The sequence below is a fragment of the Piliocolobus tephrosceles genome, chromosome X, assembly GCF_002776525.5.
Source record: "Piliocolobus tephrosceles isolate RC106 chromosome X, ASM277652v3, whole genome shotgun sequence".
In the NCBI taxonomy this organism is placed as follows: Eukaryota; Metazoa; Chordata; class Mammalia; order Primates; family Cercopithecidae; genus Piliocolobus; species Piliocolobus tephrosceles.
Genome location: NC_045455.1, coordinates 88,045,583 through 88,072,372, shown reverse-complemented (window position 1 = coordinate 88,072,372; position 26,790 = coordinate 88,045,583). Strand labels below are relative to the sequence as shown.

Genomic DNA, 26,790 nt, shown 5'->3' with positions numbered 1-26,790 from the left:
TTTTTTTTTTTTTTTTTTTTTTTGTGAGACAGTGTCTCCCTCTGTCGCCCAGGCTGGAGTGCAGTGGCTGGATCTCAGCTCACTGCAAGCTCCGCCTCCCGGATTTACGCCATTCTCCTGCCTCAGCCTCCCGAGTAGCTGGGATTACGGGCGCCCGCCACCTTGCCCGGCTACTTTTGTGTGTGTGTGTGTGTATTTTTTAGTAGAGACGAGGTTTCACCGTGTTAGCCAGGATGGTCTGGATCTCCTGACCTCGTGATTCGCCCATCTTGGCCTCCCAAAGCGCTGGGATTACAGGCTTGAGCCACCGCGCCCGGCCCCTATAGCATTTTTATTTGCTTCCATCCAACATCCAAGTATGATCTGGTCAAGAAAGGCTGGGCACGGTGGCTCATGCCTGTAATCCCAGCACTTCAGGAGGCTGAGGCAGGCGGATCACGAGATCAGGAGATTGAGACCATCCTGGTTAACACAGTGAAACCCTATCTCTACTAAAAATACAAAAAAAACTAGCCGGGCGAGGTGGCGGGCGCCTGCGGTCCCAGCTACTCGGGAGGCTGAGGCAGGAGAATGGCCTAAACCTGGGAGGCGGAGCTTTCAGTGAGCTGAGATCCGGCCACTGCACTCCAGCCCGGGCGACAGAGGGAGCCTCTGTCTCAAACAAACCAAACCAAACCAAACCAAAACAAACAAACAAACAAAAAACACCAAAGTATGATTTTGTCAAGAACATCTTCAGGATATCCTCATTTGACCATGACATATTCAAGGTAGAAAATCCATCTCATTTATCTTTGTAACTGCCAAGCACCCAGCACGATGAAATATAATAGGTGCTCAATAAATATTTGTTGGGGGAGTGTGCAAATGGGTGCCCCAAAACACACTTTCATGCAAAAACAATTTTGCAGTAAACAGACTCCAGCCTTTTATTTTGTTTGCTCTCAGCTCCTTTATACTTTAAGCTCATCTCACTCATTTCTACTAGGTTTCCTTCCTAAAACCCAGAGCGGGTATGGACCATTTTGGTCAAATTTGAGCTGATTGCATCACTTCCATGAACAAAATCTTAGAAAACTACTTATTCTATACACTGAATAAAATTCACATCCCTCTATACTCTTCCCATACACACAGCCAGCAAGGAAACATTTACAGAGGTCTTAGCCTGTACTAGGGACCGTCAACAATGAAAAGAATGGTAAAATATTATTTCTGCCCTTAAAGAGTTTGAAATGTGAGTTTGTTATTTGAAGACTGCATGACACATGTTCTGTTCATTATATAATTGCTCACCTTTTCACCTCTTTTTGGCTGAGTCATGAATCTTCCTCATTTCTGTTCCAGTGCTTTAGCTGCAGGGGGCAGTTTCTGGCCTGTGCTGATGCCACATCATCTCCCAGGATTCTGGGAGAAAAGCCCTCAACTTCTCCCCAACTCTCTCCTTTTTCTCTAGGATGAGGTTAAAATACACATATTTGTTTTCACCTCTTATTCAAGTATATTGAAAGGACTAATGAGAGTGCTTTAAAGCCCTTTGATAAGGCATGGTATATTGCTAAGGTAATCAACGATTATGTTTTCTTATATGAAAGTTAAAATAAGCCACAGGAAGGAGTCTAGCCTTCCACATTGACCCGCGTTTATTTTTGAAAGCTGTTTTCTTGGCCATTCACCATTAGGAAAACAGTCTGAGTACTGTGATTTCAAGGGCCCTTAAACCTATAAATCTATAAAACCTATAAAACCTATAAATCCAGATCAGGGTAAATAATTCTCCTTTCTACCATAATTGGGGAAGTCAGAAGTGTGCTCAGTATGTGGCGTGAAAGATTCTTTGCCAAAATTCTACCCCAGAGGACAAGCCTGAGCTTTCATGAGGAGATCTCAACTTTATCAGCCTCTTGGCAGCCGGCAATGCAGCCTTGAAATGCCTTCCTTTGCTTCCATGACATCCCTGGGGACCCCTTCTCCATGTCCTTCAGGGGACCTCCCTCTGCAACCCAGCCTCCGAATGCTGGTGGCCCCCACAACTCGGTTCAGGTCCTCTCCTTCCTCACCCTTCATTCTTCTTGGGTAAGCTCACACACTCTCATAGCCGTAGAGATCTTTTAGAAGGGGCACATTCTCCTTGTTTCTACGTGAAAACCCTCTCTAGAACATTCTCGCAGCCCCTGGCCTCTTCATTTCACTTACTGGTGATCTTTAGAGGAAGAATTGGGCAGGCGTCTCTGGGCCCCTCACTCTGCCTCGGAAGTCTGTCCACCTACCTGCCCTCTGCCTTCTGCCGTCTGCCCTGGATGAGGGTGAAAGGAAAAGGCTGACTATTGTCCATCTGGGCCAGTGACCGGATGTGCAAGGCCACCTAATTTTGAGGGAAGTATTAACAGGCCCATCTGGACACAAATCTAGGGCCACAGCCTCTGATGGGCTTCATCAGCACAAACGCTGACATTTAATCTCCATCTGCCCACAGCTAGGTTTACCTCTCAGTTGGTTCTACACTCAGTGGAGATGAAGGGTACTCTGTTGACCCTCTCCCTTTCCCCCACCCCACACTATCTAGTTATCAGACAAAATGGACTTTGAGGAAAAAAAATTACCAAAGAAGGATCTCTTATATGGATAAAGGCATTAATACACTAAGAAGACAAAGAATCCTATGTGGGTGTGTGTCTAGTAACAGAGCTTCAATATCCCTGAGGAAAAAATTGACAGAAATAATCCATAATCATAGTTGAACATGAATATGAATATCTTAGGATAGGGCCCTAGAAAAAAATCAAGAAAAAGATAGATGGACTGAACAACACTATTAACCACTTTCATATAATTGCTGTTCATAGAATCTGTATCTATCAGTTACAACTGCACAATACACATTTTCTTTAAGCACATGTGGTTTGTTGACCAAAATAGACCATATGCTGGACCATAAAACAAGGTTCAATAAATTGAAGAGGATTTATATTTTATAGAGCCTATTCTCTGATTAAAACAGAATTACATAGAAATTAAAAAAGATAAGTAGACACCAAATATTTGGAAATAAAACATTTCACTTCTAGAGAATCAATAGGTCAAAGAAGAAATCATGAGGGCAATTTGAAAATACTTTGAACTAAATGATAATGAAAAAGGTCAAAATTTGTGGGATGTAAGCAAACAGTGGTTAGAGAGAAAGTTATACCTTTAAATGCTTATACTGGGATAGGTGGTGGGAGGCAGGGCGTACAAAACTAGAGACTTAAGAGTCCACAATAAGAAACTAGAAAAAGAAGAGCAAAGTGAGCCCAAAGTAACTAGATGAATGGGAATAATAAAGATAAGAGCAGAAAAAGAATTGAGAAAATTAGCAAAGAGGATGAAGTTTGACAAGAGTGCCAAGACAATTTAATGAGAAAAGAAGCGTCTTCAATTAGCTGTCCTGGGATAACTGGATATCCATGTGCAAGAGAAAGAAGCTGAGCCACTGCCTCACACCATATACAAAATGAAACCCAAAATGGAGCAATGTCTTCAGAGCTAAAACTGTAAAATGCCTAAAAGAAAATATAGGAGTAAATCCTCGGGTCCTTAGGCAATGGCTTCTTAGATATGACACAAAAGTGACAAAAGAAAAAATAGATATATCGGAATTCATCAAAGTTTTAAACTTTTGTGCTTCAAAGGATACCATCAACAAAGTGAAAAGACAACTCACAGAATGGGAGAAAAGATTTGCAAATCATACATCTGACGAGAGACTTGTATCCATAATATATAAAGAACTCTTACAATGCAACAATAAAAAGACATTTCATTTTTAAAATGGTCAAAAGTTTGAGAAAGATACACAAATGAGCAATAAGCTCCTGAAGAGATGTTCAGCATCACAAGTCACTAGGGAAATGCAAACCAACTGCAATGAGAGACCACGTCACACCCACTAAGAAAGCTGCAATCAGAAAGTCACATCCTAACAGAGTTAGCGAGGATGTAGAGTGATTGGAACCCTCACACATTGCTGGTAGGATTGTAAGATGGTGCTGCTGCCCTGGACAATGGTTTGAAAGGTCTTCAAAAAGTTAAACACAGAATTACCGGATGACCCAGCAGTTCTACATCCAAGAGAACTGAAAATACACATCCTCACCAAAACCAAATGTGTTTGTGTTTTCTTTTCTTTTTTTCTTTGAGACAGGTCTCACTTTGTCACCCAGCCTGGGGTGCAGTGGCACAGTCATGGCTCACTACACCCTCGACCTCCTGGGTTCCAGCAATCCTTCTACCTCAGCCTCCCAAGTAGCTGGGACCACAGGCAAGTGGCAACACACCCGGCTAATTTTTAATTTTTTTTTTTTTTTTTGGTGAGATGGAGTCTCACTCTGTTCCCCAGGTTGGAGTGCAGTGGCATGATCTCAGCTTATTGCAACATCCACCTCTTGGGTTCAAGCAATTCTCCTGCCTCAGCCTCCTGAGTAGCTGGGACTACAGGCATGTGCCCCCAGGCCCAGCTAATTTTGACATTTTTAGTGAAGATGGGATTTCACCATGTTGGCCAGGCTGGTCTCTAACTCCTGACCTCAGGTGATCCACCCACCTTAGCCTCCCAAAGTGCTGGGATTACAGGCATAAGCCACCGCTCTCAGCCATTTTTAAAATTTTTTGTAGGGATGGCGTTTCACTATGTTGCCCAGTCTGGTCTCAGATCCCTGGGCTCACGCAATCCTCCCATCTCAGCCTCCCAAAGTGCTGGAATTACAGGCATGAGCCACTATACCTGGCCTCCTCACACAATTTGTACAAAGTATTCATAGCAGCATTTTTCATAGTAGCTGAAAAGTGGAAACAACCCAAATATCTATTAACTGATGAAAAGAAAGATAAAATGTGGCATATCTTCATGATGGAATATTATTTGGCCATAAAGAGGAATGAAGTATTGATATGTGCTACAATGTGGGCAAATCTTTTTTAGCATGTTATAAGGCACGATGAGTAAAAAAGGTCAGACAGAAAAGGCCACACATCTTTGATTCCATTTATTAAAATGCCCAGAATAGGTCAATCAGATATAGAAAATGGATTTGTGGTTGCCAGGGACTTGGGGAAGAGGGGAATGGGGAGTAACTGCTAATGGATACAGCAAATCAAATCCAATTCTTGATCTATCTACAACTGTAGCTATAATTACAACTAGAATTACATCGAATGTACCAGGACTAAGTAAAGTTTATTCCAGGAATTCAAAGTTGGTTCAATATTAGAAAATTAACCACTGTAATTCATGATGTTAATAAAATAGAAAAACAATGTGGTTATTTCAGTAACTGCAGAAAAAGCAAAGGAGAAAATTCAACACCTGGTCATGATAAAAATGCTCATAGTAGCACAAAATTAGAAACAACACAAATGTCTATCAGCAGGTGAGCGCTTGAACAATATGTGGTGTTTCCATACAATGGAATACTAATCAGCAATAAAAAGGAATGAATTATTGGCATGCATGATAATATGGATGCCTCTCAAAATCATTATGCTGAGAAAAAAAAAGCTGGACAAAAATAAGTACACACTGTGTGGTTCCATTTGTGTAAAACTCTAGATCCGTGGTCGGGGTGGAAAGAGACTGCACAGGAGTGCAGGGAAGCTTTGGGGCTGATGGCAATGTTCTGAATGCTCACTGTGACAGTGATTTCATGTTCACATCTGCCAACATTTATCAAACTGTTTATTTTAAATACAGGCAGTTTATTGCACATAAGTTATGTCTCAATAAATTGGACAAAATAAAGATCATACAGCCAATCCCAGCACTTGGGGAGGCCAAGGCGGGCAGATCACGAGGTCAGGATACTGAGACTATCCTGGCTAATACGGTGCAACCCCGTCTCTACTAAAAATACAAAATAAAATTAGCCGGGCATGGTGGCGGCACCTGTAGTCCCAGCTACTCGGGAGGCTGAGGCAGGAGAATGGCGTGAACCTGGGAGGCAGAGCTTGCAGTGAGCTGAGATCGCGCCACTGCACTCCAGCCTGGGCGACAGAGCAAGACGCTGTCTCAAAAAAAAAAAGGAAGAAAAGGAAGAAAAGATCATGCAGCCAGAATTACTGGGGAAAAGTATTATGGAAGTGTTTAAGGTAAATAATTAATGAAAATACTATGCTAGTTTCTGGATTTTATGTTTGTGGTATTTGTAGTGTTTTAAAATTTCAATTCCTAAGAGGAAATACAGGAAAAATATTCCATATCTGCCCCTGTGTTTGCTCAGCCACTGACTTCTGGAGTTCTTCAGGTCTGGAGTCTCTCTCGTGTTCTCACTCTACCATCTCCATACATACTTATCCTGTCCACCTCTTCATTTTTGACTTGATTATTGACAGCTCATCAATTCACAACTCTAGCCCAGAATGCTCTTCTGAGCTCCAAACCTATGATAAGTAGACCTACCGCGGTGTACTTAACATCTCTTCAATGTTCAAAGTCCTTTTAAACTCAACATCTCCAAACTTGCCCATATGATCTTCTCCCCACCAAACCCAGTTATCTTCCGTTGTTCCTTTTTTCAGTTGATTTAACTTCCCTCTATCAACCGCAATGGGAAAGCCAGAAACCCCGAGGTCATCGTCTGCTTCCACCACCTCCAATGCAACACCAGTGCCTTTGTTGATTCTCTGCATCCCAAACAGTCACCCGGTCCATGGTCTGAACCATCTGCTCCTGCCTGGACTAGGACTCCTCATGGTTGACCATGTCCATTCTGATCGCTCCTCCTCCCCACCGCCTCAGTGACCTCTGAAATGCAAATTTACTCATGTCACTTCCCTGCTCACTACCTTTTGGTGGCTCCCATTGCTCTTAGAATCAAGACTAAAATCTTTAATCTTTCTTTCAGGTAAGTCTGATGTTCAGCCAGGGCATACCAGAATGGCTATTCCAATGGTTAAGATATTGAAAGACTTTTGCATTATTAGCAAACATTCGTAGGAAGGAGGCCTCCCACAATACTATGCCTGAAGGGGACATGAAGGTCCTTTAGCACTCTAGTCCTGAGTGCCCTACCTTGTCCAGGGCAGGTGGCCACAATGGACAAGCCATTGTCTGACCCTTGGTGGCCCTGCTGTACTGCTCTGCATCTCAAAATGATGAGTCCTAGCACTGGCCTCCAAGCTGCCTGGTTAGTGTTAATGCGCGCATCACGGCCTCTGTCTCAGTGCTTGAATGCCAGGGTAGCAGGGATTTGGATTCAGTGAAGTGAGTTTTCCGAAGGTAAGGCTCATGAAGCTGTGGTTAGCTAAGGAAATTGTACAGTTTCGCAAAGAGTTTTAAAAACAGGAAGCCAGCAGAAGGATTTTTTTTCTTACCACAAAGGTTTTCCCCTAATAAAAGATCTTTCTTACATGTCTTTCTTACATTTGGTTCTTATTTATACTTTCTATTTCTTTGCTAAGACTTTCTGTTCTTTTATTTGTTTTAAGTTTGTTCAAAATTGTCCATTGAGGGCCCGGGTGCAGTGGCTCACGCCTGTAATCCTAGCACTTTGGGACGCACAGGTGGGCAGATCACTGGAAGTCAGGAGCTCAAAAGCAGCCTGACCAACATGGTGAAACCCTGTCTCTACTAAAAATGCAAAATAGTTAGCTAGGCATGTGGTAGGCGCCTCTAATCCCAGCTACTTGAAGGCTGAGGCAGGAGAATCGCTTAAACCCGAAAGGCAGAGGATGCAGTGAGCAGAGATTGCGCCATTGCACACCATCCTGGGTGACAGAGCAAGAAGTCTCCCTCTATGTTTTAAAGTCCTTGTTAGGTAATTCCAACATCTGTGTCATGTACCTAATGGTGTTTGTTGATCTTGCTTTCTCATTCAAGTTGATGTTGGATCTTAGTTTCCCAGTCCCTAATATGATCAGTAATTTTCAACTATATCCTGGACATTTAGCGTACTATGGTATAGGACTCTTAACTTATTTAAATCTCTATTTTAGCAGCCCTTCACTGACACCACCATGGCGGGGAGGAGGAAGGAGCATTTCTTGTGTCTATTCAGTCTCTTCATAAGGGACACTTTGTAGCACTAAATTTATCATGAAAAAAGAAGAAATCACACAGCAACAGTTAACTGCCCTGAACATCGTGCTCACCCAAACATATCAATTGGAATAAATAAGGCATTTCTATATAGCCCGGGAACAATTTTCTCCATTATTTTTAAAATTATAAGCTTTACAAATTGGCTTTCCTCTTTGATAACTCTGTGTTCATTCTACTTTCCCCCACGTATTATTTTAAAAAGTATCCAATGATTTCAATTCGTCCTGGAAATCCTGGTGCTCCGTGCTTTGAAATGACCTTCCGTGTGTGTGAATGTGTGTATGTGTGCCTCTCTTTTCCTGCAGTGCCATGCACTCGACAGTTAGTGAGAACTCTATTGAATTATTGTATCTCCAGAACCCAGCAGAAGCCTTGAGCCATAGTAATCTCTTAAAGCGTTGCATTGAAACTAAACTCTGGAATCACTTGTGTAATTTTTTAAAATTCAAGATTCAGAAGAGAGATTTAAAAGTGTCACAAGGAAAGTTTCTCAACATCATTAATACTCAAAGAAACACAAATGTAATACAATGAGCCTCTCACATTGCCAAAGATTAAAAACACTGGTTATGCTACAGCTGATTTTCAACATATAAGCGTTCATCCAACAGGTGTCTGCTGGATGGGTGGGGTGTGTGTCTCTCTTGCTGATGGGCTTCTGTTGTCTCTGTCTTTGGTACTCATACCAGGCTAGTTGTTATTTTACCATCTAGTGGGTATTTTAAAATCCATACCTGGGTTATACTCTGTGTTAGTAAAGGTGAGGTCAGGTGTTGATGGCAGTGTGAATTAAAACACTTTTGACAGTGGCCTGCACCTGTAGTCCCAGCTACTTGGGAGGTTGAGGCAGGAGGATGGCTTGTTCAGGCTGGACAACATAGTGTCTCTAAAAAAAATTTGGAGAGTAACTTAGCAATATTTATCAAGGTATACACACACTTTGACCCAGCCGTTCAATACCTGCAGATATACTCACATAAATGCACAAAGATAGATGTATAAGGACTTTCCATGCGGCATTTCCATGCAGTGTCATGGCACCATGCTGGAAATGTCATAAACACTTATCAGTAGGGACTTGTGTCCAGACGTCAGCTTCATGGGTGTGTAGCAGCAATTTCCTCATCCCTCAGCCACGAACTCAACAACCCCAATGGCGGCTCCTACTTCCCCCTCTCACTGACCATGGCAGAGGGAGCAGCTCCCTGAGAGGCCTGTGTGGTGGAAGAGTTCTGGGATTCCCTTCTGGAAACCCAACCTGGAGCTCACTCCTCTGGTCCATCCAGTGATTTGGTAAACTTCTGAGTTCTAGAAGATACCACCATAGCTGTGATCCCAGGAACAGGATGCCCCCAGAGCCCAGAACACTGGCAGCTAGACATAGGAAAGTCTTCTCCCGCAGCAGCAACAGCTGCCTGCAGCAAGTAGCCAGGAGCATTTGCAGGGACTTCTGCCTCTGACTGTCTTCCAAGTCATGTGCAAGCACATGTGAAAGGTCCAGCTGGAAGGAAGCATAGAAAGTAAGGTTTTTCGCTTTCCAGCCCCTGTGATGCAGAAAGGTAATACTAGAAGGAGATGTAACAGGATGATGAGTGCCAATTAAATATATCCAAACCCTATCAATATAATTTCTCTTTTTTTATCTGTTTTGAGACAGGGTCTTGCTCTGTCACCCAGGCTGGAGTGTAGTGGTGCAAACATGGCTTACTGCAGCCTCAACCTCCTGGGTCCAAGTGATCTTCCCACCTCAACTTCCCATGTAGCTGGGATCACAGGCACATACCATGACACCTGGCTAATTTTCTTTATTTTTTGTTTTGATGGGGTCTCACTATGTTGCCCAGGATGGTCTCGAACTCCTAGGCTCAAGTGATCCTCCCAGCTTGGCCTCCCAAAATGCTGGGATTATAAGTGTGAGTCACTGCACCTGGCCCATATTTCTTAATTCTTTAATATACTAGGGACTTCAAAAATCGGAAATGGCCATGCAGCCTTTGAGAAACACTAGTGATAGTAGGATGAAAAGAAACCTACTTAAAATTTTTTTTTCAGTTTCCATTCATTTTTGGCTAAGTTCTTGAACCTCTTTCCCCACTGCTCAGTCTGCCTCCCACAACACTTCTGAAATCACAGCCTCAACTGTGTAGGCACCTAAGCAAAAAGGACAAATCTGGAGGCATCACATTGCCCAACTTCAAACTATACTATGAGACTATAGTTACCAAAACAGCATGGTACTGGTACAAAAATAGGCACATAGACCAATGAAACAGAATAGAGATCCCAGAAATAAAGCCAAATACTTACAAGCCAACTGATCTTTGACAAAGCATACAAAAGCATAAAGTGGGGAAAGGACTCTCTATTCAATAAATGGTGCTGGGATAACTTGCAAGCCACGTGTAGGAAAATGAAACTGGATCCTCACTTCTCACCTTATACAAAAATCAAATCAAGATGGATCAAAGACTTAAATCTAAGACCTGAAACCATAAAATTCTATAAGATAATATGAGAAAAAATCTTCTAGACATTGGCTTAGGCAAAGATTTTATGACTAAGAACCCAAAAGCAAATGCGACAAAACCAAAAATAAATAAATAGGACCTAATTAAGCTAAAAAGCTTCTGCACAGCAAAAGAAATAATTAGCAGAATTAACAGACAGCCCACAGAGTGGGAGAAAATATTTGCAAACTATGCATCTGACAAAGGACTAATATCCAGGATCTACAAAGAACTCAAACAAATCAGCAAGAAAAAAACAAATAATCCCATCAAAAAGTGGGCAAAGAACATGAATAGGCAATTCTCAAAAGAAGATATACAAATGGCTAAGAAACATATGAAAAAAAAACTCAACATCAGTAATCATCAAGGAAATGCAAATCAAAAACACAATGTGATATCTTACTCCTGCAAGTATGGCCATAATTTAAAAGTCAAAAAACTATAGATGTTCGTGAAGACGGAACACTTTTACACTGCTAGTGAGAGTGTAAATCAGTACAACCACCGTGAAAAATATTATGCAGATTCCTTAAAGAACTCAAAGTAGATCTACCATTTGATTCAGCAATCTCATTACTGGGTATCTACCCAAAGGAAAAGAAGTCATTATTTGAAAAAGACACCTGCACACACATGTTTATGGCAGTACAATTCGCAATTGCAAAAATATGGAATCAGCCTAAATGCCCATGAGTGGATAAAGAAAATGTGGTGTATATACACCATGGAATACTACTCAGCCATAAAACAGAATGAAATAAAGGCCTTTGCAGCAACTTGGATGGAGCTGGAGGCCATTATTCTAAGCGAAGTGACTCAGGAATGGAAAACCAAATATCGTATGTTCTCACTTTTAAGTGGGAGCTAAGCTATGAGGACACAAAGGCAGAAGAATGGTATAATGGACTTTGGGGACTCAGGGGAGGGGGTGGGGAGGATAAAAGACTGCATATTGGGTACAGTGTACACTGTTCAGGTGACAAGTGCACAAAATCTCTGAGATCACCGCTGAAGAACTTATCCATGTAACCCAAAATCACCTGTTCCCCAAAAACTATTGAAATAAAATTTTAAAATAAAAATAAATAAATTGTGTAGGCATGTGAATGTTTTTCATGGAGGTTCTTTTAAATCAACATCTCAAAGGAGTATAAGACCCCCAAAAGGCTGCCAACCACTGTGTTGAGGGAAGCAGGAATAATTGTGACCATCCTCAGCCAGAGTGGAGTGAAGCCGTCTGGGACCATGTGTGCTAGTGGCAGCTGGGATTCCGGTTCTGCAAAGGCCCCACCCCCTCAATCCCATTTCCTTCCAGAGTCCCTTATTTGTTGACTCTTAAGAGCCAAATTTGGTTGTGTACCATCGTCACCTGTGGAATTTGTTAAATTCTAATGTCCACTTTAACCCAGATCTACTGAACCAAAATTTTGAAGAGAGAAACCAGTTGAACCAGAAATCTTAATCTTTAACATACTTGATGAGTGATTCAGGTGCAGTTAACAAATTTGGGAACCAGAGTGCAGAGAACTGTGTGCTTTGTTGCTGCCAGGCCCTATTTCTTCCCTGGTGCTCCTTGCCCCATGCTAGTGGCTGACCCAGACACAGGGCAGTCAAGACACATGCTTGGGGACAGGTGAGCCTTGGTCAGTCCCTCTGGGACTCATGGTGCCATTGCCCAACGTGCCCTTCAGGCTTCCTGTCTGGAGTAATGGAAACTATTGCCTTCTACAAGGTATTGGGAAAGACTGACTCACATCAGGAACTTTGAAATCTGCAGATAAAAGGCGATGCCCTGTTCCCTCCCCGAACTGTCATCACAGAGAGTGTTCTTCGAGGAGATCTCAGCCACCTCTTTTGCAGACCGTCTATAAATGACTGCCTGTCATCTGTTATCCTGTTATTGTTGCCATCCCATGCTGCTGTGTAAGGACCTCACTGCAGAGGACTTCTTCACAAGTGTGATCCAAAATGTCTCTACCTGAGATTTCCCTCAGCTGTGGAATCAGCTAAGTTTAACCCTATTGTCATCACCCTGTGGACCTTAAACACGCTTTATTATACCTAAGAGCAGTCAGCGTTCCATAGGGTGAAGGGCGAGTGGATGACGTCTGTGCAAGGCGGCCAGATGTCGCCATGGGGCCTGTGGCTTTTATCCTGTGGCTCCTGAATTTCGCATATATCAATAGTTATCAGTTGGAATACTGTCAGTTTTATAAATGAAAACTGAATGACCATAAATCATTCTGAGGGTAGGGAATTGTTGGGGGAGGGAGGAAGCTCTGTTTGTAGGCTTGCCAGCCAGGTGTGTTTCTTCATTCAGTGAACAAGTGTGGGCTGCTGGCCTACCAGGCAGGGTCCAGGGGAGCGAGTGCCCACCATTCCTTCTGCTGCATCGTATCCCTGGCAGACGGGCAGAGGCAATTCACCAGACTTCAAACCTCCTGGCTTTGTTTATAAGATATTTTAATACTTGCTTTTCTTTCCACAATGGTCAGAGCCACTGGGAGTAGCAGCACCTGCTGTCTTGGAGCTGGAAGACGTATATTCAGCACTGCTGCTTGGTCCCTCAAACCCCTTCTACCATGACAGGCTTATAGGCTGATTTCTTTGAAATCTAGTAATCTCTTCAACTTTAGATGAAATTGCATGAATGATAAATAACAGATCCATCTACTGAACACCCACTGTGTGTATGGGACAAGGACCTCTGGGACCTCTGTGAGACCCTGGTGAGGTCAGCTCTATTCCGAGCCCCAGGTTACAGATGGAAAAACTGAGGGCCAGAGAGGTTAAGTAACTTGTCCAGGTTCCCACAGCCAGGATGTGGCAGAGCCAGGATGACAAACCTAATTCAGTGTGTTTTCAGAACCTGGGCTCTTACAGTGACAGGCTGACCGGGGCTTCCTTGGATGGGGCCAGTGGCAAAGAGCCCCAGGAAACGTTCTAGCTCATGAGCTTCAATCCAATATCACTGCTTTGGTCTCTCTTCCAAGGAGAGAGAACATTGGTGGTGAAGGAGAGTTGGTTCAGAAAATGGCCCCTCCCTTAGAGGTTTTCAAATTTTGACGTGTACCTGAATCGCCTGCGGGGGCTTGTTCAAACATGGATTACTAAACCCACCACCATGTTCTGATTCCACAGGTCTGGGCTGGAGCCTGGAATTTGCATTTCCAAGAAGCTGCGAGGTGATGCTGGTGCTGCGGGTCTGGGGACCACACTTTGAGACCACTGCCATGGCCTGTAACATTCACCTGGAGTATCAAGCTGTGGTTGCTCAGGGTTGTCCCTAAGCACACAGGGTCTCGGCCTCTGCTCTTCCCACCACAACAATGGCTTACACACACTTTCCCAGGTCCTGGGATCCCAGAGGGCTGTTCTCACTGTCCACATCTCCACCTGCAGAGTTCTGATAGTCACTCTCACCTCCAGTCACAATCCTTTCCAAAGGGGCACTGACACAGAAAACAGGAGGGACAGGACAATTTCTAACACAACGGAGCAGCTCAGGAATGGCAGGTAGCCTTTCCAGGCATGCCACAGATCTGCTCTGTTTGTGGTAAGGACTTTCCTGCGTCCCTTAAGCCACACTCCATAGGATCACCATTTCTTCTGCCTTGTCAGACTAGCTTGATGCTCTTGATATCCGAGGCTACTGAACCACAGTTTCCCCAGGACACAAGAGGGTGTACACGCCTGTCAAGAAAAAAAAAAAAAAGTGCAACAAGGAGCATATGAGAAAAAACACAGATACAAGGGAAAAGCTGGTAGGTAGGGGGTTGAGGTGGCAGTTGAAGGAAATGATGAATTAAAGGCTGGCTTTCCCCACAGCAATCGTCTGTTCTCTGCTTCAGCGTAAACGAGCGTAAGTGGCTTTTCCCTCCTTTATTTTCTTTCCAATTAAGTCCTGCATATTTCTTCATGTACTCACCTTAGGAAGGACCCTGGACCTCCCTCTGTCCACACCCTCCTTTCATCTGCCCCCTCCCATCACCACACCTGCCTCTGCCGGCAGAGTGACCTTTCCTCAGCAGGGCCTCCGTTCCAGCCAGCGGGAGGGGAAGGGCGTGCGCTGACAGGTGGTCATGTAGGCGAGAATGCAACCTTGCTGTGCCCCTCCAACCCCACTGCAGACCCCTCAAGGAAAACGAAGCCCCCTGCCACCACCTTGCACACCTCTCAAGGCCAATGGTTGTGCCTTTTTGGCACGAAGTGAGGACTGAACTGAAGCTTCACGAATGAGTAAATGAATGACATTTTAGGTCTCATACAGGACAAACAGACACACTGCACATTTGCCTCCACGACAGCCCTGTGCATGGCAACCTCCACTGACTGGTGTTCGTCATGTAGATGCCCAGAGACCTCTGCTTTGGCCAGACCAAACCCAAAGGCCATGTGCTAGCAGGAGAATCTGCATTCCACTCCCCCACTGCAACTCAACACCCTTTCCCTCCCTCCCTCCTTTCCTTCCACAGAGATTCAGTGAGCATCACTCTGTGCCCAGCTTCCGGATGGCCATTACGGATTCCATGGTGAATGAGGCCATCATTCCAATCGCCTGCCCCAGAAACCAGTGCTCCAGGAGGCCTTGTTCCCTGAGCTGAGCCTAAGATGCACTCTTTGCAAAACAGGGAGGGAGTGGCTGTTGTTTCCAGAGCCCAGGATGAAACTATGTGTGAGGGAACTGTTTCAGGCCTGGGGATAACAGGGCACATGTGGCCTGAATGTTTTATTCAAGTCTAGCATATATGCTGAGAAGGGCACCTTTCACCAGCAGACAGACGTCCATATCCGGGTAACCAGTGACCAGATGGAGAAGCAGAACATGCCCCAGAATCCTGTTTTAACCACCACCCCTTTCCCCACCAAATATAGCCGCGATCCTACTTTGGAGCAATATAAAACACCTTTGCCTGTTTTTGAACTTTTAATGAATGGAATCAGAAACTTGATATAAGTTTGTCTCTGCCTTCCTTTGCTCTACACCGTCTTTGTGAGGTTCATCCATATTTTTGCAGGTAGCTGAGTTAGTCATCCATTCACAATGAGCAGAGTATCCATTTGTCTGAATACAACAGGATTTATTTTTCCCTTCAGCTGTTTTTGGATATTTGGATAGTTTCCAGCCTGGGTCTATCATAAATGGTGCAGTTAAGGACAATCTAATGCGTGTCTTTTGATGAACTGGGCCCAAGAGTGAAGTTGCTGAGTTATAGGGTGCGCGTGTTTAGCCTCAGAGGGCATTGCCAAAGGGTTTTCAGAGTGGTTCTCTCAATGCATATCCCATCTCATCGGCACTGAGTATGGTCTGTCTTCCTCCTGGTGCCATTCTGATGGGTGTGTACTGGTATAACATCCTGGTTTTGATTTGTGTTTCTCTAAAGGTTATTGATGTTAAGTACCTTTTTGTAAGTTTAATGGCCACTTAAGCATCTTAACTTGTCCCCAGTTTTTCCTAACTTCTCAACTCTGGGGGAACTTTGCTTTATTTTTTGTCAACATGAGTGAAAATGAGCTTCCACTTAATATATGTCTGGCTCACATTTACGTACATGATCAAACATCAGAGAAAATAAAGACCATATTAGTAATGATGAAACGTTACATTTTAGGTGCTTACTTGGTGTTATCTCATTTAATCTTCACAAAGACTCATGACCTTTTTCATAAAAGAGAAAACCAAGGTCCAGAGATGTTAACTAACTTATACAAGATCACACAGCTAAGTGCCTGAGTCAGGATTTAAAGCCAGGCAGCCTCACTCCAGAGCTACCTCACTCACCCTCTTTTGTGGGTGTAAAGTGGTGTGGGGGGCAGGTTCCCAGCCCCTGCCGCCCACAGTGCTTTACACATACAAAAGAGACTGTCCACCTCCATCAACTGGCTAGAAACGGGTTTCTAGTGGTACGATAATGACAGTCTCCACTTGTCCCAGATTTTCCAAGACAGCCCTGACAGAGCAACCCTGTTCTACAGTCAGACATGCACCTGCATCTTTTGTTTGGAAGAAACAGGCCCTTACAACCATCGACCCATGTTCTAGATCGGAACTTTGAGGCTGCTGACTCCCTCCTGGGAACCCCTCCTTCCAGTCATCAGCATTCCTTCCCGTTTCCTCTGCTGAATCCACAGCTCCTTTGAGGGAAGAAGCTATTGGTTATTCATTTTGATATTACCCTTTTTAAAGGAACAGAGGGAGGAAAGTTGATGGTCTCATAAAAGCTTTAACTACCATCAAAATAAAAACTTACGTACCACTAATCTCTATTAAAAGCCACATCTACACAAGAGGAACATTGACTAAAGATGCTGAAAATATCTAATGAAAACTATAAGCCTCTTTCCACCCCTTAACCCCTACCTTTAGGCTAAAACTATGGTAATAATAATAATAATAACAAAGCGTCTCCAACTAGTTCATCATCAGATCTAAGCCACCATTTGAGTGAACAGAGAGGCCTTGTGCCTTGGTCCAAAGACCAACGAACTCCACTAAGAGGAAAGGAGAAAAGCAGAGCAGAGAGTGAGCCAGCGTCAGCAGGTACTGCTCCTGCGGCTCTGAGCAGCCCGGGCCCTGCAGAGCAGGGTGTGGAGATACATTGCAGGTGGCCCTTAGGAAGGTGGACTCTTGCCTCCCACCCGCGTCTCCCTACCTTTGTCTTGCTGCAATGGTAAAAGTTCCCTTGTCCCCCTCGCAGGACGTGCGATGGGGGAGTGACTCGCTTCTTCAGTGCCCCACTGCTCATACCTCTAGGGGAGCATAGACGGGCAGGCTGTGGGGCTCCAACCCCACGGCAGTGTCTAGGGGTGGCCGTTTACATCTCCTGAAGCCCCAGTCGGCGTGTGCTACTGTGTGCTCTTTTAGTTTTCCACCTATAGGCAGCTTGTGTTAACCAGCTCACTTATACCCTCTACCTTGTCGCAAGGACAGAGGGCTTTCGGTATCCCGAGTTCTTGCTTTGGTGTACCAGAAGAATCAGATCACACGCAGGCTTGGAGAATGAGTGCAAGGTGTTATTGAGTTGTGGTAGCTCTCAGCAGATGGGGGAGTTAGAAGGGGATGGAGTGGGAAGGTTTTCCCCTGGATTTGGGCCACTCGGCAGCCTGGATTCTTCTTCCACTGCCCCAGCCAAACTCCATAGCCTTCTGCTGGTCGGCGGCCTGCCAGCTTGCGGCTGCATGTCGGTATGCTCCCCTCCCACTGCTCCTCTCAACGTCCAGCAACCCATGTGTTCCTCCGCTGATGTGCTTCTTTGGAAGACCAGCTACCTGTGTGTCTGCCGTTAAGGGATTTTACAGGCATAGGATGGGGGCAGGGCAGGCCAAGGTGGTCTTGGGAAATGCAACGTTTGGGCAGGAAAACAAAAATGCCTGTACTCGGCTGGGCGCGGTAGCTCACGCCTGTAATCCCAGCACTTTGGGAGGCCAAGGCGGGTAGATCACGAGGTCAGGAGTTCAAGACCAGCCTGGCCAAGATGGTGAAACCCCATCTCTACTAAAAATACAAAAATTAGCCAGGCACGGTTGCAGGTGCCTGTAGTCCCAGCTACACAGGAGGCTGAGGAAGGAGAATCGCTTGAACCCAGGGGGCGAAAGTTGCAGTGAGCTGAGACTGTGCCACTGCATTCCAGCCTGGGTGACAGAGTGAGACTCTGTCTCAAAAAATAAAACAAAATAAAAAATGCCTGTCCTCACCTAGGTCCATGGTCACAGGCTGGCAGGGAGGTGGGGGGTGCGGGTGAGGGGGCCTGGCCGGGCTGCGAGGGTGGGGGTGGTTGGGGGGGTGGGGAGGCTTGCCAGGGACCACACCCTTCCCCTCTTCTTATCATTTAAAGGGACTATGCCCTTCCCTTGCCAGCACTTCCCTTCCCAGCTCTTCTCTGGCCCCATCCTGTATCATCGCCAACTCATCGACACCCTCTCTGGCTTTGATGGGAGCACCCTGGTGAGGCCCAGGCTTGGCTGAGCACCCTGCTGGCTCCCCCACCGGCTGTGCCTGTCTGTAGGAGCACGCTGGTAACATAGGGAGCAGCTGCTTGCTCTCCTGCTGCCTGCAGATTTCCCAGCTGTGTCTTGTTACCTCCCTGTGACTTCTCAGTGCCCAGGCAGATGTCTGGCTCGTGATCAGTTCCTGAGCTTTGCTGCTGGAAGCCTCCTCAATGACTAGGGTCCTAGGAGCCTCAGCTCCTATAGCTGGCTCTGAGCAATCAGGCCAGAAAATGGATCCAGCCATTGGTTTTCCAGAGGAGAGAACTGAGAGGATGCCCACCGGGTTTTGATGCGCAGTACGAAATGAGATGAATGCACGGTACTCTCCTGTACTAATCTGATGGAGGACTGGCTTGAGTGATAAGTGGATTTTGCAGTAGGGACACAATGTGCTTTAGTGCACCTTCTCATTCTTCCCCAGAGTCAGGGGAAAGAGAAGAATGGGAATGGAAGGCAAAGAGGGACATGAAGAGAGATTATTTCTCTCCACCAGAGTTCCACAACTGCTGGCCAGGGAAGAGGGTCAGGCCAGAGAAGGCGCTGCCCTGCCATCCACCCCGGTTGTGTGCCTGTCGCCTCAGGCTGTCCTAAAGAGAAGCAATGGCCCTCTCTTTCTCCTGAGTAAAAGGCTCAGCTGGTGTGGGCTGACTGTTTTTGGGCAATGTCAGGAAACCAGGGTCTGGCAGCTTACACCTGGTGGGTATGACCAGACATACTGAGGGACGGAGCCCTTTCAAAGCCTGTTGCTCAAAGCGAGCCATCTACTCACACGCATTTCAAACATAGCCCAGGGCCCTAATTCAAACTGCAGCATTTCACTCAGTTCTCAGCATCAGATAAGGCCAAAAGGCTTCCACTCCTTCAGAAGACACCCAGGGGTCCAAGGGAAATCTCATTCCAAAGTGATTTTTGCCTGGAAGGGCCCAAGCCCCATCCAGGATGGGGACGACCCTCACTCTGGATTACAACATGGGCTCTTTGCACCCCACCTGACTGCTAACCCCTCGGGTTCTTCCTCAGGGCTTCCAATACAAATTCCAATACAATTTGGCCCTGACCCTTACTGGCTGCATGATCACGGGCAGTTACATTACCAGAAGCAGATTCAGCACCATCCAGCCCACCAGAGCAAAACCCATAGGCCTTCCAAAGTGCTGTAATCCTAGCACTTCGGAAGGCCAAAATGGAAGGATCACTTGAGGCCAGGAGTTTGAGACCAGCCTGGAAAATATAGAAAGATCCCATCTCTTTAAAAAAAAAAAAAAAAAAAGTATAGTATTAAGACTTCCAACATGAAAAAAAAAAAAAAAAAAAGACAAAAGAAAAAATTATCTGGGCTTGTAGTAAAAAGTAGAAAAAAGTTAGCTGTGCCTGTAGTCCCAGCTACTTGGGAGGCTGAGGTGGAAGGATTGCTTGAGCCCGGGAGGCAAAAGTTGTGGTGAGCTGAGATTGCACCACTGCATGCCAGCCCAAATGACAGAGCAAGACTCTTTCTCATAAAACAAAACAAAACAAAACCCATAGGCCTTGCCCATCATTGGGAATTAGTTAGGAAATGTAAGTGCATCCACTTTGCAAGAAACTGATCACATTGGTCACCTCCTGGATGGGGATCTAGAAGGATAGGGAATAAAGGCAGAAAGAAAAATTTTCCATTCTTTGCCCTTTTGGATTTGAACTACATGAATATCCACTAAAAACATTTAAAGTTTTTAAGAAGTCAAATAACATCAATAGGATTCAGTGATTGACACGGGCAGGCAGGGAGGGGGTGGAGAGACAGATGTGAAGGATGAGTCTGTGTTGCTAGGCTGGGTAACTGGATTCACCAAAATACAGACTGCAGGAAGAAGAGGGTTTGGGGGAAGGGAAATCAATTCGACTTTGGGTTGTTGAGGTAGAAATGCCAGAAATAGTTAAATGGAGATTTCAGCGAGAAATCGAAGATGTGTCAAGTTCTCAAGAGATGCTGTGGTATTGAAAATGTAGATTTGGAGTCATCTTTCAGAAGGTGCATTTGAAGGTGTGGAATGGATGATAGGCTCATCTTTCAGATGAAAAGGACAGAAACTGGCCAGGTGCAATGGCTCCCACCTGTAATCCCAGTACTTTGGGAGGCAGAGGTGGGAGGATGTCTTGAGGATAGGAGTTCAAAACCAGTGTGGGCAATATAGTGAGACCCCCACTGTCTCTACAAAAAATAATAAGAAAAATTTTAAAGGGGAGCAAAAACCAAACAAAACCTCCTTTAAAGAACTAAAAGGGGGGCCGGGCGCGATGGCTCAAGCCTGTAATCCCAGCACTTTGGGAGGCCGAGACGGGCGGATCATGAGGTCAGGAGATCGAGACCATCCTGGCTAACACGGTGAAACCCTGTCTCTACTAAAAAATACGAAAAAACTAGCCGGGCGAGGTGGCGGCGCCTGTAGTCCCAGCTCCTCGGGAGGCTGAGGCAGGAGAATGGCGTGAACCCGGGAGGCAGAGCTTGCAGTGAGCTGAGATCCGGCCACTGCACTCCAGCCTGGGCGACAGAGCGAGACTCCGTCTCAAAAAAAACAAAACAAAACAAAAAAAAGAACTAAAAGGGGAAGATGAGTTTATTGGAATATGTTATGGTGAAATCAAAGGGATGGCACAGATATGGCCAAATCTGCAGATTCAAAAACAATCACCAGAATTCTGAGAGGAAAAATTCAAGATTGAAAAAGAGAGATTGTTCTTTAGCCCTAGTCCCAAGCCATAAAGAAGCCACACAAGCAGTTTTAAAGCCATCACTACCATACAGTGACCACTCAGTGACTTCAGGGCTACTCCCCTCTTCAGAAAATCAGCAACAACTCACTCAGCTAACCCCCAAAATCCAAGCTTAACAAAAACTCTCTCTGAGATCAGCATTTGCTTGGTTCAGAGAGACAGTGATCTGAAAACAGATTCTCTTTGGCTGTGCCAGTAACAAGTTCAATACAAACTGTAAAGAGCGAGAGAGAATGACATGCTCTCTTCCAATAATTCTGCTTCTCCTTGTCCTTTCAGTTCAGCTTGCTCTGCTTGTCTTAATTTCCATACAAGCTCTAGTCGCTTGTGACCAAGCTATTGCCTGGCTTCTCAAACCGCTTGATCCCAGAAATCCTGATCTATAGGAAAAGACACAGGGAGGATTCTATTTAGCCCAGTTTAGACCATATGCCCAACACTTAACCAACAACGCTGGAAAGGAGGATAGAGATCACGATGGAAAAGATGATAGAGACCATGCTTGGTCACACCCAGGTCAGATACCCTGCTGGCTCTCCTCCACTTGCCATCGCCCAGATCAGCCCACTCAGTGCTGCTGACTTCAATGACAGTGTTGCCCAGCCTCCCTTGCCAGCTTGCTTCTAGATGGGTTTGGCCAGTGGGAGGCAACAGCAGACATTCACAGGGCAGGAGGAAAGAAAGCTGGGGAGTTTCTTCCCTTTCCCTCCCTGATTTGGGTTGCAATTGTGAGTGGATTCATCCCTCTACAGCTACTACTGCATAATAACTCATTCTGCAAAACTGGACCTCTGAATTCTGGTGACACCATTTCTTCCTCTTCAAGCTAAAGGATGGGAATGGTTTTCTGCTGTAGGTTCCTGCCAACATATGTACATATAGTTCTTCCACTAAAAGCTCCTCAGTGGATTCATGCAAATGGAATTCTGTTTCTATCCAAGACGTTGACTGATACAGGCATCCAGCTCCAGGGTGGAAGGCAAGCGTTCCTACCCACTTCTACCACATGCACTGAGCAGAATACTGGATAAATGAAGTTATTCGCCCAAAGAAAGGAGTGTGAGCAGACACAAGTATACATCCACTACCGAGGGGAGCTACCTGGGAGAGTGGGAAGAGATGCCAGCTGAGAGCAAAGCCTTGGAAGATGCTGCCTCTTAGGGGCAAGAGAAAGAAGAGGAGTGAATGGAGAGGGGGAATTACCAGAAGACAAAGTCATGGAAATGCACTGAGAGAAAGGAGTAAGCTTCAAGAAAGTTGCAAGTGCCACAGAAAGGTTCAATACCATGAGAACCAGGAAGAGATTGCTGGATTAATTAACTGGAAAGTTACCGCTCAACTTTGAATAAATAGCTTCAACAGAACGTTGTGGCAGTTGTAAACACATTCTTCCCATAGAGGTGGTATGTGTGTCCCTTCCTCTTGAATCTAAGCTGGCTTGTGACTGTTCCCATCGATGGAGTACAGCAGAAGAGACACAGAGTGGCTGCTGAGGTAGGATCAGAGAAGGTCACACAACTGGAAACTGTTCTTCTTGAGATGTTCTCTTTGGTAGAAACCAGATCATGTGAAAAGTCTAACTACCCTGAGTGCTGGAGAGTGGCATGCAGGCTTCCCAGGCAACAGCCTAGGTGAGCCCCCACCTGACAGCCAGCACCTGCTGCGAACCAGGTAGGCAAGCCATGTTGGACACCCGACCCTGTTGAGCCTTCAGATGACTGTGGTTCCAATGGTGTGTGACCACAACCACATGTGAGACCTCAAGCAAGAACTCCCCAACCAAGTCCTTCACAAATTCTTAGTTTACAAAATCATGAGTAAAGGTAAATGGTTGCTGGTTTAAGTTGCTAATTTGTGACACAGCAATAGTAACAAACTGACCTTGGCACTAGAAGTGGAGTACTCTGTGCCGAACATGTTTTAAATGCATGGATTGGCTTTGGGGCTGAGAGCCAAGCGAAGCTGAGAGGACTTGGAGGGGACTTTCAGTAAAAGCCTGATGGTCCCAAAGAGGTTGTCAGTGATGGCTTAAAGGAAAGCAAGAGAAACAGGAAGGAAGGAGACCTTTGTTATAAAATGACAGAAAGTTTGGCAAAATTTTCGCCTGTGTTAACACAGAAAATTGAAGATTCACCTGATGAACTGGTGAATCTGGCTAAGGAGATTTCCATGCAGAATGTCAAAAGTGGTAACTGGTTTCTTTTAACTATGTGTCATAGATATGGATAGACAGAGAAGGGCTGGGGAGAAAAAAAGGTGGGGGTGGTGAGGAATTATTCCATGTTCAAGCAGAATTTAGAGAAAATGTGTAAGTACCATAACTTACTAGTTCAAAAATAAGACTATTTCTCACATCCATATCTCCTAGCAGAAGATCCCCAAATTAAGAAAGGACCTCACAGAAAATATCAAACCCAGGGCACTGACTGGAAGATGTTTCAGGGAAAAATAAAATGAAGTATGTGACTGTAGCACCCTTTGTTAAGACGTTGGAAAGTTTTTAAATGGTGCCTTCATAGACCCTTTAAAACAGAGGTCCCCAACCCCCAGGCCATGGAACTGTAGTGGTCCATGGCCTGTTAGGAACCAGGCTGCACAGCAGGAGGTGAGCAGCAGGCAGGCAGAGCGAAGCTTCATCTGTATTTACAGCCACTCCCCATCCTTGCATTACTCCCTGAGCTCTATCTCCTGTCAGATCAGTGGTGGCTTAGATTCTTATAGGAGCCTGAACCCTGTTGTGAACTGCACATGTGAGGGATCTAGGTTATGCAGTCCTTATGAGAATCTCATCCCTGACGATCTGTCACTGTCTCCCATCACCCCCAGATGGGATCATCCAGTTGCAGGAAAACCAGCTCAGGGCTCCCACTGATTCTACATTATGGTGAGTTGTAGAATCATTTCATTATATATGACAATGTAATCATAATAGTAATAAAGTGCACAATAAATATACTGCACTTGAATCATCCTGAAACCATCCCCTCCAACTCCGGTCTGAGGAAAAATTGTCTTCCACGAAACCAGTTCCTGGTACCAAAAAGATTAGGGACCACTGCTTTAAAACATACAAACACTCTATTACAGATGTTAAGGTCCTGCCTGGCAGTTCCTCTTTGTTAAACACTAGGACTTTTAAGGAGGTTATTATCTCACCCAGAAGCTTTATAAAGAGCCCAAGGTAGAGGAGGAATTATCTTGAAATTTGTGGGCATGACTTTTGTCTAATGCAGTGGATTTATAGATTGATACATAGGAATCTCACAAAGTTTTTCAGGGAATTTCAGCTTTGACTGAAAGGGACTGAGATAGCAAAAAATGAAAAGAGGTTTTTAGACACTACTCCAAACCCCCAATTTTTTATAGGCAAGAAGCTGATTGAGAAATCTATGAAGCTGCAAACACGGGCAATTTTTATGGAAGAGGAAGGACCACTTCAGGCAAGGCCCAAAAACAGCCCAAAGAGCAAAGCCAAAGCCACAGAACAACTCCCAGGCAGTAGAATTGCGCTCTAATGAAGGAACTAAGAACAAGCATCTCAATGGTGTTCAGAACACCTGTATCCTGGGGACTCTTCTGTGTCTCCCATTTTCCCACCTTTTGAACAGGAATGTCTATAGCAGTTGCCCCATGCCCAGCATTGCAGTTTAGTGAGTGGCAAACAGACAACACGATTCTCTTTTTCACAGATCTTCAGATGGAGAGAACTATATTCAAGGAACCTCATTCAAAGAGCCTCTTCTGCTTGGGGACCTAGCTGAGATGACAAGATCCTGACATGGACCCTGACGCTATCATAGAATGAGATTTTAAGAGGTTTTTCAGAAGGGATGAGTATTTTACTGTGGAAGAAATGTAAATAATTTGTGACCAGAGAGTAGACTGTGGCAGTTGTAAAACATGGTCCCAAAATTCTTTGACACTCCTCTCATTTAGAAGTGAGGTCTATGTCTTCTCCTCTTGAATCTGGGCAGGCTTCTAACTGCTTCAGCCAATACAGCACAGTGGAATTGACGTTATATGGCTGTGGTGCTGGGGTGAAAGGGCCATGCAGCTTCTATCTGGAACTTTGGGGACACTTCCCATGGGGGAAGCCAGCTACCATGATTACTCAGAGCCTGCCACGCTGGAGAGGCCATGTGGAGGTGTTCCAGTAGACAGACCCAGCTGAGCTTTTAGACAACAGCCAGTGTCAACTGCCAACTATGTGGGTGAGCCATCTCGGATGCCATGCTAGCTGACATCTACTTGCAACTGTATGAGAAACTCCAAAAATAACTGTGCAGCCAAAGCCCTTCCCAAATTCATGACCCACGAACTGAGGAGCAAACTAAGATGATTGTTGTTTTAAGCCACGGTGTTTTTGGGATAATTTTCACGGAGCAGTAGTAACTGGAATAAATGTTGGCAGTCCAATCCTGGCTACATGTCAGTTAAGAATGAATGGGTACATGTAAGTTAAGAATGAATGAATATGAAAGATATTGAGGCAAGTTGAGAAATTCGGCATAGAAGAAAAGAAAGAAGATGATAAAAGTGGTTTCAGGGCAAGTGGATTAGAGGGCAAGTTCCTTCTCAGGACGGGAGGCTGAGCCAATGGAGAGAAAGAGAGTGAAGATGTAAGGGCCATCCCTGGAGAGGCTTGGTCTGAGAAGCTCAGAGGTTCAGAGCCTTGAGCAGAGGGGAGTGTGATTTTTGCTCTGACACTAGGGGGAAAGAGGGGCCATAGGTGTGGCCATGAAGAGGACTGAGGATGTTGCCACCAGAAGAAGTAAGGATATTACTTCCTTAAAAACCAAACTCAGGACTTTATGTCAGGATGGACAGTTGGATTATACTCCAGAAAAAACCCCTCTGCTCCAAACACACAATATGCATAAGAGGTAAGAAGAAAAAAATCAAGTCAGCTGGGCTCATTATCAAGGGAAACATCTCCTTTCATTAGAATTTCCAAGTAACGTGTGGAAATGGAGGTGAAAGTAGGGGAATAGAACAAATAAAGGAGATTAGTTGTAAGTCTGCTTAAGAAGAATCTAATCCCTCCAGTCCTCCTGGGTTTGACTTGCAAAGTGGGGAGGGTAACCAGAGCTGCTGGGCTCCAGTTTGGAAGCAGGATAGCAGCAGGAATTCCAGCACTGAGAGATAACAAGGGCCTTAAATGTGGTACATTGTTAAGTGAAACAAGACAGATATAGAAAGACAAATATCGCATCTTCCCACTTATGTGGGAGCTAAAAATGTGGCTCTCATAAAGATAGAGGGTAGTGATGGTTACCAGGGGCGCAGGAAAGGACAGTGGGGAGGGAGTGCTCAGAGGAGTTGGCTAATGGCTACAAATATGCAATTAGATTGAAGGAATAAGATGTAATGTTTGATAGCACAATAAGGTAACTATAGTTAGCAATACTTTATTGTATATTTCTTTTCTTTTCTTTTCTTTCTTTTTTTTTTTTTTTTTTTTTT

General features: G+C 44.9%; 1 long non-coding RNA gene across 1 annotated transcript in view; it reads right to left on the bottom strand.

Moving 5' to 3' along the window:
- LOC111540393 overlaps window positions 1-26,790 on the bottom strand; it is a 92,694-nt gene that overhangs the window by 17,313 nt on the left and 48,591 nt on the right. The window contains exon 2 of the long non-coding RNA XR_002730974.2: window positions 9,051-9,575. This is a non-coding gene — a long non-coding RNA (uncharacterized LOC111540393). The remainder of the gene's footprint in view (window positions 1-9,050; window positions 9,576-26,790) is intronic.